Genomic DNA, 17,442 nt, shown 5'->3' on the forward strand with positions numbered 1-17,442 from the left:
TGCTATGCATCTGCCAAGGAGGTCAGTGAATATATTGCTCAACAATAAAGCTGAGAAAATTTTGCCTTAATTGTGGTTAGAATCTATAGTTCAGAGAACTGAGAAAAATTAGACTTTAGCTTTATTGTACAAAAATGTATTTAATACATTTGTCTTACTGTTTTAATGATAAGTCGATATCTTTTATATTTGTTAACAATATCCCTAAGGTAGCTATGCATAGATTGTCCCCTTCTGATGATGAATGAGATCAATTGAAACCTATTAACAGCATATAAATTATACAATCAATGGGTTCATTTGAGAATAGAGTATAAATTACTTTAATCTTTTGAATACAGATTTATGAAAAATACTAACCATTATGTAGTTCCAAGCAGTTGGTGAAATATGAGTGTGAAATGTTTTCACCACATGAAGAAATATGCCTTAGTATTATACTCTATAAAAAGGAAGTTTGCTTCAGAAGCCTACAATTATACAAATATTCCAAGTGAAAGGAACAACACTTCTAGTCTGAGATAATATGTGTATAGTGTAACTCTTATGGTTTGGGAAATTTTTCACATGTAAGTCATAAGTAAGAACTTTTGGGGAAAAGACTGTACTTTCTATATGGTCACTTTTTTTAAATTAGAGAACAAAAAAAGGAGAAAAAGAGAAAAGACTTCAAACCTAGAAGCCATCTTCACATTCTTTTTCATTGTTGGTGGTGTTTCTGTTTGCTTCTTTGTTTTTGGTTTTATGGAGAGGGTCCTGTGTTGCTAATTTTTAAAGCAAAGTCATATTCTTCCTTCTTAAATTTAGCAGTAATATTTTCTTCACTTTGACTCATTTTGATCTTCCTTCAACTTTGGAGTGATTGCTGTTACCAAGAAAATAGTAGCTCATTCCGGAAGTTAATTTCAGCTTACTAATCATCATATAGTATCTCCCAATGCTGATGCATGTTCTGTGAGTGAAAGTACAAGCTGACTGTGGGTTTAAGCAACCACACATAAAAGACGCCCCCCATTGGTAGCTCAGTGCACTTAAGTGAACTCAAGCATGAAATAGTTTTCTAATGATATTTTACAGATGTTGTGGTGCCAGAATTTGTTCAGGAGATTATTAGAGGCACATTTACTTATTTAGAATACATAACAACTTATAAGTAAGTATTACATAAGTCCATCATTCAGCAAGGATTTGAGAATCTAGGACAATGTCATACTTGTTTCCCTTTGTGATAATAAGTTTAAACACTGTCTTTTCTGGCCCTGGAGTTCTAGAATAGCTTTTGTTTTGAAAAAAAATTATATACAGTTTTCTAATCTGTAAATTAATCTGTAAACTTATCTGGCATCACCTTGAAAGATTAACAAAAAAGAATAATACTCAGCAATCCAAATATGAGTATTTTTGTAGGCAATAAGATAATAACAAATTTCAGAGAAATTTATTTGCGGTCATCTGCCAAGATGGTTTATTGATAACTACTTAAAATCACTAATAAATCCCTTATGTTTTATGTCGGCCTTATTTTTTATTCTGTTAACTTCCCTCTCATATTTCTATTTTGAGCACATGGAAGGTTTGTTTTGTTTAGGTGGTCATTGAATCCTGCAGGCAATACTTTAGTTCAATTACTTTTGCTTTCTGTTGTGGAAATTGCTTTTTTTTTTTCAGTAATGATGATTTTCTCAGATGTAAAACACCCCAGATGTTGCAATGATAAACGCCATTTAAATACCTGAATAAACAAACTTTTCCAAAGGCAATCAATTTTTCTTTCTGAAGCTCCTGCAAATGGTTCTGCTTTCCCTTTGTTAACAACTTGATCATGTTTCTGATTAATGTGTCTACTTCTGAGCTAAATAAACCACACTACTAAGTAATTTTGATGAGAAAAGAGAACAGATAATTAGGCTTCATTACTCAAGGAAAGACGGAGGTGTCAGAGGTCAGCACTCTGGACTGTGCACTTCTGAGTTTGAATCGTATTCATCACTGTCAGTGAACTGTGGTTCAATGTCTGACATAGAGCAAACCTACAACATTGATTTTTTCGTAGTCTGTTTCTTTGGTGTGTGAATGTTCTTAAACATTTGAAGCCTTCTACTTCAAGTCTAGAATCTTTGTATTAATCTTGTTTCGAGTTTCTGTCAACTTGATACTTGATTCTTCACATCTTGCCCTGGATGTGTATCCTTGGATGGCATCGATTCTAGACAACCCAAGCACATTACCTTCCCTTTACTGCTTTGCCCTCCTACCTTACCCATGACTTTTAAGTGTTCTGCTTCTCAAAGCAAACCATACAGTTTGCATTTTACTTCTGCTTCCAGCTGCTATGTCCAGATTTGAAACTCTGGGTTACAATCTATCTGCCTCAGTTTCCACTAGATTAATCTACAGACAACTACAGACCACTTGTCCCATGGAAAATATTCAACCTTGACCATCTAAATCCAACTGCCCTACCTTGATTAACCATTCATATGGAAGACAGAGGAAGTTCTCAGTCAACATTGCCCTTTACAGCCTTCGTACTGGCTAGTCAAAGATTCTACTTTGTACTGGCACTCATGGTAAAAGTGCCTATAATTTTAGTGAAAATTTCCTTCTAATCTCTTATTTTATTCTACTAAATCTCCGTTTTTATATCTACCACACTCTAAACCCATCCTATATAAATGTAATTTCTAGCTTTTGTTCTTTGTAGCTCCTTGTTTGGCTTTGTTTATGCTGATCCATAATCCTTTAAAGTGTGGTTTGCTCCTTGCCCCTTTATCCAGCTTCTAATTTATCTGGATTCATGGATTGTACATGTTAGTTAATTAGTTGTTCTACCTAATCTTACCGCTCAAACAAACAACCCAGTATGTAAATGTCTACTAAACATAGAACTCAACTGTTTCTATGCTGCTCAGTCAGCATTTCCTTGAATTTATATTTAGTCCTCTTCTTTCAATAATATCTATCTGAATTACACTTTTTCCACTAATCAAACACCACAGACATCTCTCAATGTACGGATTCCACCCCCCCACACTCTTATTCTGTTAAATATTATCATTCCTCACTTAGACTATGGCAATAGACTTAGCTAGTTAATTTAAAGGGCCTTCTGTTTCATTTTATTTTTCATCTATCATATTCATTTTTCGTACAACTATCCAATTGTTGGAATCTAAATGCAAACATGACATTTTGAATCAAGTCCCAAGTCTTAAATGTAATATCCCCAACACCGTTAATACTCGCATTACTGCTAACTCTCAGTTTCCCTGGCATCAGTCTCTGACCTTCTTCTCTTTTTCTAACAGCATTCAATAGCATAGGATTTCATGACTGCATTCCATGCCTCAAGGTTTTGTAATCTTCTTTCCTCTACCTACTGCTGTCTCTAATGACTATCAAGGATACTTTGCTTTCCAAGATTAAGTTTCAATCCAGGCTTAGCTCCTCGAAGAAGGCCATTCTAGGTACTCTATGATCTCATGCTCTACTTCTGCTCCTTTACAAAGTTTCTCTCAATTTGCGCATTGTTTAAGAAGCATTCTAGTTTTGTCACCTGAGAATGTGATCTTGCATCTTTTAGAGTTAATTGTAAGCCCAAGAATCATATAGTTATACAGTATGTATACTCTCAAGAGAACTATATCGGTTACTTAAATACCTATTGTTAGAATTCTGGAAGATTCCACCTCTCTTTCTTTAGCTCCCTTGGTAGAAAGCATACCACCCAATATGAAGAGATCAATTAGAACAATCTGAGTTTGATTATGTATTACATTCACTAAAACATAACTAATAAATTATCTCTCACACAAGTACAAGATGGACAGAGGTAAATTGTCGATGACTTCACACAGCTTGAAAGTGTCAGGTTTGCTTTCCCCTGATACTTGCTGCATCACTGCCGCTTCCTCAGAACCTTTGAAAAGAAGGTCCTGCTCTTGTCTATTAACTTTTCATTTAGAATTTTCTTCTCTTGTGGTGCTGATATGACATAGAGTTGTTGTGTTAGAAACAAATCTAATCTTATATGCTGAAAACCCTTCTATGCTGTCTGCCACTTTAGCTTAGAGCCCATTCTACTCCAACCCATCCACCATTAAGATATGAGCCTTCCTCCAGATTCAGTGATAATATTAAAAAACATAATATCTACAATACTCCAACATAATAGATTCAGGTTAAGAGAAAACCAATTTGGAGGTCATGTTTCATGATGATTTCATCTGTCTTGAACAAATGTGTCCCATCAGCCAAATGGCAACATAAATCAAATGCTATTTTCACAAAGAGAAGCAATGAAGATTGAGTCTCATCAGTTCCTGATACTGTGTGCTTAATGTATAGCATGCTGAGTTTTCCCTGCACAAATGACACAATAAGAAAGAGAGGGAGGAGAATGGAACTCGTCCACAAAAAGCAGGAAACGATGGCTCTTCATTCTTACTTGTGCTATAGTTTAGAAGTAAATTATCTTTTAAGTGTCTCATACATAGTGCTATTTTATAATCTTACTTATTTATGATTTTTTTGTTGTGCTACAAAGAATTAATGTGAAATCCACTTTTTCATTTTCTTTTTTTATTTTCTTTTTTTCTTTTTTATAACTTGGCTTTCACTTTCACTGGCAATTGTATCAACTCTGCCGGTGCTGCTGTCATACATCACTGACATTACAGCTAGCTACTTCAATCTTCCAACATGGACACAAGAATCCCCTAGGCCTTCAGGTTCACACTAAAAGTGCTGAGGGTTTTGGCCTCAGGGGTTGAGTAAATACCAGGTTATTGGGATCTCTTATATCAATGAAAAGTTTTTAACTATTCATGATACATCAATCATTTGAGCTGATCTAATAAGTCCCTGTTTAATATAGGTTCATTCTCTCAGTTCCATTCTTCTAGAGAACCTTACTAACACATCATCATAATTACAGCATTGTAATTCTTCATCTTCTTTGACTGTGTATAGTATTCTTTCTAGTCTGGACGGACTATATTCCTGCAGTTCACTTGATAGACATAGAAGTTTTTTCTATGTCTAGATATCACAACTAAAGCTTCAGTGAACATGGGAGTGAGGTCATCTACTTGAGATTTAAATTATTCTTAGTTAGAGGCAAGAATAAAAGTTCTTGGCAAAGACAATGTGAAGCCACCAGTGAAATAGAAGAAGGCCCAGGAATATAATGGTCAAAATGAAAAACTTTCACAGAGATGTAAATCGGTCAATGCTCTAAAAAAATATAAAGCATTTTATGATAGAACAAGGAATGTCTAGTGAATGAATTTAGAAATGTAAGGATATCCAGACATCATCATAAAAATAATCTGTTTTACCAAGGAGTATAAACACTAATTTAAGTGAACACAAGAAAAACAGTAGTTCCCAACAATGCTTTTATAGAATTTTGCTGAAAAGAAGTACAATAGTTGGCAGGTTTATTGACATGAGATTTTAATATATTTGTTTGTAGCACAGGGAATATATATATATATATATTGAGGAAACATTCCACATAGGTACAAATGCAGGTATATTGGTTATGTTTTCTTGAGAGAAGGCAGAAAGAAATTCACTGTACATTTTTTCTCTTTGCATTGTTCAGAAAAATAGGAATAAAAGTAATAAAATTGAGCAGAGTAACTAGTTACAAACTTTATAACTTCAATAAAAAAAATAAGGTAACATGTGGGGAATGGGTGAGAGAGGCCCTTTCTAGAAACCAGAAAACGTAGATCTATGGGGAGACATCCTACTCATATTACTGTACTATATATCACAGTATAATTCTCCTACTTAAGACACAAAATATGAACAGGAGAAAGAGGAGTACAAGAATACAACAAAGCGATAAAAAGCCTCAGTTTAATTTTCAAACATTTTAAACTTCTTTCGTTGCCATAGCCACAATTTCACCCTTTGACACCAATTAGCTAGTTTGGCAAAGGCTACAGCAGACAGAATGGTGTTCTTCTGTTCTGTCTCAGTGCTGTGGAAATGTCTGTAATGCATGAGCAGATGATGCAGCAGGAATTGTAATGTTAGAATTACAAGTTCATCCTCTAGTCAGAGATACCTTCTGAAGAAACATTGTGTACTCATCTGAAGATAGGAGTGTCTCCCTCCTCTACATAGTTCACATTTTCTCAACAACACAAGTGAAATGTACAGAAGTATTATGTCATTCGAAAGATAGCACTAGTGAAGCTAATTCTCAAAAATAAACATAATGGCCAGCAGCAAACCACTGAACTGAGAATAGGTCCCCCGTTGAAGGAATCAGAGAAAGAACTGGAAGAGCTTGAAGGTGCTCGAGACCCCAAAAGTACAACAATGTCAAGCAACCAGAGCTTCCAGGGACTAAGCCACTACCTAAAGACTATACATGGACTGACCCTGGACTCTGACCTCATAGGTAGCAATGAATATCCTAGTAAGAGCACCAGTGGAAGGGGAAGCCCTGGGTCCTGCTAAGACTGAACCCCCAGTGAACTAGACTATGCGGGAAGGGTGGCAATGGGGGGAGGTTTGGGAGGGGAACACCCATAAGGAAGGGGAGGGGGGAGGGTGATGTTTGTCCGGAAACCGGGAAAGGGAATAACACTTGAAATGTATATAAGAAATACTCAAGTTAATAAAAAAAAAATAAAAAATAAAAAAAAATATTCAAATTAAAAAAAATGCAAATTAAAATGAAAAAAAAATAAACATAATGAACACGGTTGTTCTCTTAATCTTCATTTCTCTTTTTATGTCTTAAAAACACATGTGAGTGAAAGAAAGGTATGAAGACACATATATACATTTTATTTAATGACATTTACATAATTTACAAAGTGATTCATATAGCGTTATTTCAAAGATGAGTGAGTTTTGCAGATTCTTTTGAGTAACTAGAATGCACAGTTTTGAACTGGGTGGTAATAATTCTTCATTGTTGAGACAGGCTTTGTCCCAGGCCTCTCCCTGAAGGGGTTAAATCTGTCAATGACTTGTCTTTCCTTCTCACACACTTTTCCTTTCAAATGATTCACTGCACATGGCCAACTGTCTCTGTTTCAGTCTAGAGTTCCTTAAAGCCCCCGGGTAGACACCATCTGGTCCTGGTGATTAATCTGCATTTATGTTGTCAATTTTGCAGAAACATCTGAGTATTGACCACTATTTGATCTTGTATATCCAACCTGCTCACTTCCCGCAGCAATCTGGATGTAAGAGTCTTCACAAGGTCTTCATAATTAAAGTGGAAGGCAAGTACTTAATTCGTTCCACAAGACTTCAGGTTTCTCTTGTGTACACCTTTGTGTACACTTAAGTATATTGGTCATTCCTCACATGACAACTACACCAATTCTACCCAACAGGTGTCTTCATTTACTGGTACCGTAAGAGTCTTTTTCCACTTAGGACTGATTATTAGTTTGCTCGAATTCCTATTTGCTCACACTGGAACGTTCTCCTCTACACTGTGTTACTCTTTGCTGCTTTCAGCTATTCTCCAGAAAACCCGTTTTCCACAAGTCTGTATTCTTTTTGATAACTGACATTTTAGATTCACAATAAGAAACTTATCAGTAGGCTCCAATAATTTTATATATATGGTCTTGACTTCTGTATGTAAATTTTAATGCTTTTCTCTTCAGATGGTGAATTGATTTTTTTTAATAAGTAGTTTTCGAGAGGTAAGGAAACAGTGATGGTAGCTAGAGCTTGCTTTCATTTTTTTTCTCTAAATGTTACATTCTTGCCATTACCAAATGCTTGTTTAGACACACTCTAGAGACCATCAAAGGAGTGATTTGGGCTTACCCAAACAGAAGAATAATATGGCAAAAAGTCCTCATGTCCAGTAGATAAAAGTATGATTAAAAAGACATATAGAATTCAATATGATAGGACATCATTATCAATTTGCCAGTAATAGAACTGTAGTAAAAAAAAAAATTAAAACCTGGCATGGGGTTTCTTTCTGCTTTAGACCATTTACGATCCTGGATGAAAGACACAAACACACCCTTTATAATTTAATATGTCTTGAGCAGTACAATAGCTGGGTAACCGCCCATCTTTCATGCTGTTAGAATCTACCTCTTATCTATACCCCAAGTTATTTCTTACTATATTTCATCTTGGTTGTTCTTAACTCCAATTAGGCAGTTCTCTGGGCCATGTTCTCTTGGCCCCTACATCATGGTGGCTCTCCTTTCGTCTCTCCTGCACGTCTTCTCTATCTCGTGGCATCTTCTTCTCTCCCTCTTGCCCTTTGTGGTCTCTAGCAATAGAAATCTAAACCCCACCTATGTGTCTTTTTCCAGCTACAAGCTGCTGGCATCTTTATTTACCAATCACAACTAAGAGTCTCTCAATTTCTTATGTGTGAACCATCTCATCTTTGGGAAAGCAGTTTTGGGGAGCCCAAATTAGCACTATAATGGAAACAGCATGCATTCATCTTTCCTTGAAAAACTGTAAAGCAGGGATATATAGTATAGAGATTTATGAAGAAGAGTTGCCTCACAGGTACAAGGCCCTAGATTCCATTTTCAGCCCAGCAAACAAACAAACTCATAAATAAGTTTTAAAACCAACCCCTTGAATCCACCAGCCATTACATATGAGCAGAGCAGCAACCTATAGGGCAGTCTGGTTAAAGTGCCGTGCTAACTGACCTTACCGACAGCTGTCATTATTTGGCTGATAGACAATACACCCACCTTTTTCATATGATGCCACAAAATGACCCACCAAAGTCCTTCACTTGTGCAAAGACATTCCAAAGTCATTTTATTCTCAGCCTTAGCCTCTCGAACATTTATAAATATAGCACAAATAAAACTTCAGTAATTAAGCAATTTCCATTCAGTATTCATCTCCTCAGAAATTATTGCTTGTGGTGAGCTAACAACCAAATCTAATAAGTAAATGAAATTGGAGACATTACTGAACACAAAGGAAGTATTAACTGTAGAGGAGACAGGGAAAAGTAAGATTGCCACAGCGTTCATTTCAGGCAGGTAAATAACTGCTCATTTCACTTCCCCTAAGGGATCAATTAAAAATGAGTCTCAGGTGATCAAACCTATATTCAGTGCTGGCAACAGGCCATTTTATCATTAATCCTTTCCTGCCTGCATATATTCAACATTAATTAGAATTGTGATATTTTGGAATATGTTTATAAAAGAAGTAAAGATAAATGTAGACATATACAAATACAAATTGCACACTGATTCTCATAGCATCTGATACATGTATTCTATGAAATTGCCAGATGGATATTCAGTTTGGGTTCATTGTTGACATATTGTGTATATTTAGGGAAATCAGTGTGTGAACTTTATAATATTTAGAAGCAATGAATTTAAGCTATCTGACATCAGTGTTTCTGATTTAGTTTACAAAATTACATTTTTCATTGAAGTTGTAATTGAAAATATTCATCTAGGAGAATATCGAGTCCCACTTTGTATGTATTTAGAATTTCATTTTTTTTTCTTATTATTTGTTTTGAAGGCACAGTTTCAGGTAGCCCTCGCTGGCCTAAAACCTGGTGCTGGCCTTAATTTTCTTTCCCTTCATCTCCAAAGCATGATGACTACAGATGCCTGCAATCATGCTAGGCATTCAATCATCTTTTTTCCTGGTTACCTGGGTTTTTGTTTTTTTTTAACTTTACTGCACCATTTCTGCTAATCATAATCTTTTCTTTCTTCCTTTCTTTAACTCTTAGCTTCATGTTTCTTTTCAGTTGCTACTCACTTTGGCTACCCTATTGAAACTCAAAATACTCTACAATTTCATGTTTTATTTTGTTGTTTCTTCCCTATCATATTTGTCAAAGCCTTTTTCATCTACATAGATGCTATTTTACTGCTGCCCACCTCAAGATAAGATTTATATTTTCTTTCAGGAAGAGGCTATGTTACAATCTAGTTCTTGGGAACTCCCTATATTTTACCTGGCTTCTCTACAACTGACAGACACGCTTGTGACTATTTCTAATGCATTCTCCTTTCCTTGAAATGCACTGCTTTTTAGTCACATGAAGTTTTTCTATTCACTTTATATATTACAGTTATATAAGGATGTTAATTATGCTATTTAATGTCGCTTCTGTTTCCGACCTGCAGAAAAGAGCGACGACACAGCGTTCTTCTCAAAGCACTTTATTCAGGAACCTTACCGCCTGCAAGCAGGAATCTTTCTTTTCTTTTTCCTCCTCCTCTCTCGAGCCCCGGAGCACACTCCCTTATATCCTCCCTTAACTCTGCCTCGTAATCTCAGTTCATAGGTCCATGTCACGTGGCCTGATCTTGTGTCATGGTGCGCCTGCGCAGCTCTCATAATGGCCGTGGCTAGTTTCAGGTGTGTGAGGAAGTCAGGTGCTAGTCATAAGACTTAGCTGCAGTCCGGGCGCCATCTTGGGACTGCCGCCACACCCACTTCCCACAATGTAAAAAAATAAACGATGAGAACCAAGCCTTTCTCTTGCCTCCCTTACTTTGAGTTGAAGACTGTAATATTCATATGTGGGTCTGCTGAAGCACTTATCAAAGCACGTTGTTATTAATATTTGTTGGTTAAACTTGTAAAATGTTATTCAGTAAGTCAACTTAGAGTATTGTGAAGAAATTTCCACCTGTGGTGATAAATACATGTGCTTGCCTATCATCTTTGCAAGATATTAGAATGATTGGTTTAACTCAATAAATTAATATGCACCAACAATGGAAATATGAAAGAAGTCTTTCAGCTGATTAAAAAATTGAAGAATTGGGGCTGGGGATTTAGTTCAGTGGTAGAGCGCTTGCCTAGCAAGCACAAGGCCCTGGGTTCGGTCCCCAGCTCCGAAAAAAAAAAAAGAAAAAAAAAAAAGAAAAAAATTGAAGAACTTTCTAGGAAAAAAATGTAGATTTTTTAAAAAAATTCTATTTCCGGGTATATGTGTATCTGCATACAACATATATGTCTTAGTATACTTGCATTTTTCATTATGTAAGAGAAGCAAGTGCTTTTAAAGAGTCATCTCCCTAGCTCTAGAAGACAGTTTTTTAAATAATCCATGAAATAGTTCAGAGAAATTAGAATCCCAAAAACAAAGCTGCGAGAATTTCTTCACAATGAAAGTTCTTCATAGCAGTCATCTCCAAAACTAAATCTCAGTATTCATAACTCGACACAATAAGCACATTAAATAAAGAATAACAAAGCAAAGAATGCAGACAAAATGTGATCACAGCTAAAATAAATGTGATCTCAAATTTTAAAAAAATACTTTAAGTAGAAATAAAAAAGGAATAAGGTTTAATTCTGGATGTGATTTGAAGGAAATTATGATTATCCTATAATCTTTAATGTGTCACTTTTAAAAAATGATGAGTACATATTAGACAAATATAGTTAGTATACTGATATTCTTGTCAGTTAATTAAAATCTCATACTCAGCTATATTGATAAGTCTTTCCTTCTCTCCATATTTCTAGGAGCTACAATTTGATGCTATGGCCATCGCTAGCCATGTACTGGAAGTTTGCTGGTCACAGGACAGTGTTGGCACAACATGCAATGTTGTGGTTTTGAAACGAACACTGAATCTGATTACATTTTTCATAACAGATTTATTCTGGGAGGTTTTTTTTTTTTGACACCATGAAGAGTCAGGATGCCGAGGTTTCTAAAGAGAGTTCAAACCCATAGAACACAGAGGGGTTTTCCTAATTTAGATTTCAGAGAGAAGGAAGGCTGTATTCTATGTTATTAATGAGTATTCCACACGATATGCTCCCTGCTAATATTTTTCTGAATCTGGAATAACAGTGAGAAGGAAAAGATTCGACCCTTTAATTATTATGTGTCTACCATGTAGGATGTGTCACCAGTGGCTCCTGATTGCTTGGGGCCTTGTTGCCTGGGCAACTCGATAAACTTCTTCTCAAGAAGCAAGAATTACAGACTTGGAGACAGTTATAACAAAGAGCCTTTCACTTCTTTCATAGTTACTGTAAGGGGAGAGAAAGGAAAAAGGTGATGACAGTTGAACATGGCTAGAGTGGACCTTAGTCCAAAGCCTAACACAACCCTAGGAGTCCTTCATACTGCTTTTAATGTAGGCGTGGGATCTGGAGGAATAGCAATATTTTGACTTCAAAATGGTGGGTAGCTATTGATAGGGGCATTTAAAAAGAATAATATCGTGAGATGCGTCTGGTGGTGGCATTTGTACCTCAGGACAATAAGAAAGGCTAAGGTGCTTTATCTCTCTTGCTTAAAACCACATGGTAACCATGTTAATTTTTTCCTTGCTCATACCTATATTGCTTTGTAGAAACAAATCCAGCATGCTGTAGTCACTCTGTAATAAAGTTTAATTGGAAATAAAAAAAAAAAACAGTTAAAACAGTATGTGCAAAATAATACAAAATTAATTTGACCTGACTTACAAAGTAAGATGGATTGAGTAATTTTCATTTTAATTTATTGCAAATATTTTGCTATTCAAAAATATCAGTTTCAGCACGACTTTATACTGAGATTGTTGTCAGGTATGACTCCATTCTATCAAACCCATTTTACTGAAGACATGCTCTCACCTCCAAAATATTCTTAGAATTAAAATACTGGCAGCCGGGGTTGGGCATTTAGCTCAGTGGTAGAGCGCTTGCCTAGGAAGTGCAAGGCCCTGGGTTCAGTCCCCAGCTCTGAAAAAAAGAAAAGGAAAAAAAAATACTGGCAGCCATTTCTTCAGTTACCTCTAAACAGCTCGGTTGTATGTGAATCCCTCCAAAGTGACAGAACTGCCCAAGTCAATTGGCGCTGTCACGCTACAAAACACCACACTTCTGTGACTTTGTCTGCTTCTCTGTTGATAAATCCTGGCACTCTCAAAACCTGTCATTTCTCTCAGATGTGGAATTTTACAAGGACTAATTTTTTCATATGATTTAATGAGATTTTGCTAGCCAATAAGTGCCAAAAACATGGGGATGGTGCTCGTTCGATCCATGGAGACGGTGCTCGTTCGAAGCATGGGGGTGGTGCTCGTTCGAAGCATGGGGATGGTGCTCGTTCGAAGCATGGGGATGGTGCTCGTTTGATCCAAGGAGACGGTGCTGGTTCGAAGCATGGGGATGGTGCTCGTTTGATCCAAGGATATTCTTCATCTTTACAACTGACAGAGATTTTAAAGAGATTAAAAACTGATTTTTTTCTACATTAATTGCTTTTGTCTGTGGTTAAGCACGTATGTTAAGGATAAAGAACTTTTGCTAACATCTATGACTATTTGACAATTCATTAGAGAGTGTCATGTTTATGCTTTTTTAAAGAAAACTCAGGTCTTTGTAGCTTATAATCAGCAGTGTTTCAGTTTTAGGAAAGTATAATGCAACTGAGTATCATATATATGTAAACATGTATATGTCTATATGCCTATATATGCGTATAGGTGTATATGTATGTGTACTTGTATACAAGTATGTGTATATGTATATATGTATATATGTATATTTACATGTGTATATGAGTATAGGCATATATTAATTCATGTGTATGTGTAATAATATGCATACACACACAAACACACATATACACACACACACGCATGCACACACACACACACACACACACACACACACACATATATATATAATATTTCTCTCCCCCAAATGGAGCTTTGGGCCACAAAAAATTGTGTTTCAATTTATTTTTATCTAATTTCAGGAAATTATATTCTCTGACATTCTTTCCCTTTTCTGTCTTTTTCTCATACACCCACCCACCCACACACACACACACACACACACACACACACACGAGAGACAATAAGTCACCACACAATGGGAAATCTAAGGCAGACACTGGATCATGCCTAAACAAATAAACTAATGACATTAAGACACATATCCAGAGAAAAATAATTCAAGTGGAAAGAGTACTGGCATTGACATTTTGACAATGTTCATGAGGAATTTAAGATACAGTGAGTTGAAAGCAGACACAAGAACTATTTCTTTCATCCTTTCTTTTCTGTTCCTCCTCTTCCTCCCCTCCTTTTCTTCCCTCCTTTCTCTCCTCTCTTCCTCTCTCCCTCCTTCCTTCATTTCTTTCTTCCCCTTTCCCTCCATTGCTTTCTTCTTTTTTTCTTTTCTGTTATTAATTTAATTTTTTTCTAGTGTAGCTGAAGTTGCCTGAACTTGCTAATAACCAAGAATACACTTGGTCCTCTGGTCTTTCAGCATTCATTTCCTAATAGCTGATATTTTAGGTGTGTGCCACCAAGTCTTACTTGTGCATAGTCAAAGCTCGAAGTCAGGACGTCCTGCATGCAATCAATTTTTCTATACTGCTGCCATTTTACCTTTTATTTCTTACTAGGAAATTGCCAGCATGCCATCAGACATGCAAACTCATCCAGGTTTAAATCACAGTGAAGATATTGCAGCCTCTGCCTTAATTGAATATTGACCTTGCCAGTTCTTTTGACAATATCATTTTGGGATATTTTCATGGGTGGGTTCTTAGTCCTGTATAGCTCTATCAAAGTACTCCTGATAGTATATTGCAATCCCACTATGGGAGAGTAGGATAACCCAGGACAAATATAAAACACACAACACTGGGCGTTATGACAGAATCTTGTCCTTGTAATTATCACCCCATCTTTTCCAGTATCGATATAAATAAAAATTTCCTTTCCTAAGGAAGTTTAATGTTAGGTAAATCTCTTGTCTCTAGAAAAAACTCAGTAGTTCTAGGATTCTGTCCAATCTCTTAGGCTACGTTTCTTTGTTGACATTTCTTAGATCATTAGATCACATTTGATACATGCTGTTACTTCATGGATCTTAGATTCTCATTTGTAAAAGAGAAGTAAAGTATTTTGTGATTAAAACTGGATGGTATATACATGGCACCACAGTGCTTTGCGTTATAGCATCGCTCATGACACAGAGAAAAGACATACTATATTTGTATTTTAACTTCAAATGACGGAAACACTTCTGCAAATGTCAAAACAATGTTCGGTCTTGGGGCTAACAATATTAGGAGTTCATATCAAAGAGGATATAGATGCTCCTCAGATTAAAATTAATTCAAAGAAATTTATTAACAATACACCGTGGTAATTATGTATATCTTCCCATCCAGTAAGCCCTTTAACAAAAGGAAAAAAAAAGCAGAATCCTAAATTGTATGCCACACTCTCAACCTTCAATCAAACAAAATGATCTTTCAAGACACTGGATGAGGTATCAATGTTAATCGCATGCTACTCACGGATGTAATGATAAAATGGTAGTATGGTAATCAGATATTTGGGATAGCTTACTACATGTCTTTGGAACAAGCAAGTTTGAATTCTCTTACTGGGTCATATAAGGATGCGATTGTGCTTTCCAGTTATAAATAAGGAATAGGAACATTCACTTTGCCTGGCTCCAGTTCAGGTCAGTGATTGATTCTAACATCAGAACTCAGAAATCAACATGGCTCTTGGCTATGCTTCAATTCATTCATTTTCTCTAATGAGATGTGTGGGACTCATTCTTTAGTTCATTTTGTTTTCGTGAGAATTAAACACAAATCTGTTTTTGCTTCTCTTCTTTCTGAACCATCCAAGCACATTTATAGGAAAGTGATGTCCACGTGGAGGGCAGTATTGACCAAAATGATGTCAAGAAATTCTGGTGAGAACTCTAGGAAAATAAAATATGAAGAATAAAGGATTTTATAAATTCACTTGAAAACAATATGCCAATGAAATATTAAGTCAAAATAGCAATGGAGCCAGGAGTATACACCTAAGACAGTTACCTTCATCTCTGTATCACGCAGATATAGCTCGCAGCAGAAACAGATATCAAGCTCACTGCCCTTAGGTGTATAAAAAATATGAAATGTGAAAAAGGTCACATCACATTTGCAAAAAGCTTAATCTTTCTATTTAAGAAAAATAAAAAGGCCTAACTTTTCTCCAGCTTAGTATAAGATGAGAGATTTCAGAACACAAATGGGAATAAAATGATTTCAAAATTAGGACTGACAGCTTTGAAAACAGGATCTAAAGGTAAGAAAATGAAATTATTAAGGCACTAAAATGTATGATATTACAGAAGCAAATCACCATACATTTCAACATCATTAGTATTGATTTGAAAAATAACAGATTACATTTGAATACTGACATTGTGACAAAGGTACCTTATTTTTAAAAATAATTTTGCTACATCTTAAGCAATTAAAAAATCTCATATAATTTTTTGTAATAAGGTATAGTCATCTTATATAATATACTTAAATAGAAACGAAATATGGTCAGAAAATTTATTTACTTTCAATAAAAAAAAATGAATGAATGCTTATTGACAAAAGTACTCCTTGGTAAAAAGAAGCTAGCTTGCCACTGTTCTCAAATATAGTACTTGTCATAGTCTTGTGATTTCCAGCATTTGGATCTGTATAGGAAGGGGCCTAGACGATAAGATAGCTAATAATAGAGGCCTAACTCATAGCCCTTACAATGACCTGAAAGATGCCAAAGTCATGTCAAATTGAGCTTCATGAAATATGTAGAAAGAACTAAGGTGAGTATAGATTTTATTGGTTTAAATTCGTCCAACATGATCATATTAAAGAAAAAAACTCGAAAAATTGGAATTGATAGTCAAGGATGACTCAGATAAAATGTCACCTTTGATTCTTTTTTAACTTTTTATTCTTTGTGAGTTTTACGACATGCACCCCAGCCCCATTCCTCTCACCATCCCCTTGTATCTGCCCTCCAATTGCAACCTTCCCCTCCCCCCAAAAAAATAATTAAAAAGACAAACACAAACGTACATAAGAAAGACAAAACATAGACAACATTTTGTCAAGGAAACTGGAGTGTCTCACAGTGTGTTCTTCCACACACCTGTCGTCCCATAGACCTTCTATCGCAAATGTTCATTGCAATGAGTCATTGGTTTGGCTTGAGTTAGCTGACTTCTGTGACACTATCAATATTAATTTTTATGGCCATCGTTCTCAAATCCATGTGATGTTCATCTAGTTTATTTGTTAAGAAATTAAATTTGGTGCCAGAATGATGGCTCAGTTGTTAAGAAAATTTACTCTTGCATAGGACCTAAGTCTCATTTCTAGCATTCAGATCACATCTAGACGAATTTAGTCCAGTAACGTGGCTATTGTGGCAAGTGATTACATCCACAGAACTTCAAGGTCTGTGGTATCTGCATGGAATATGGACAGGCTACACACCTTTAATCCCTCTTCCTGGAATACAGACATACTCATAGTACACATCTTTAATCACAAACAATGAAGGTAAAGTTAGTTTGTAGAAGGAAATGTGTTTGAAAATGAAGTCTAATTGAGGGCCAGACAAAGTGACAATGAATCAGGAAAAGATTTGGCTGAATCACTCAGAGAATGGTTAC

Source organism: Rattus norvegicus, chromosome 18, assembly GCF_021556685.1.
Source record: "Rattus norvegicus strain SHRSP/BbbUtx chromosome 18, alternate assembly SHRSP_T2T, whole genome shotgun sequence".
Taxonomy (NCBI): Eukaryota; Metazoa; Chordata; class Mammalia; order Rodentia; family Muridae; genus Rattus; species Rattus norvegicus.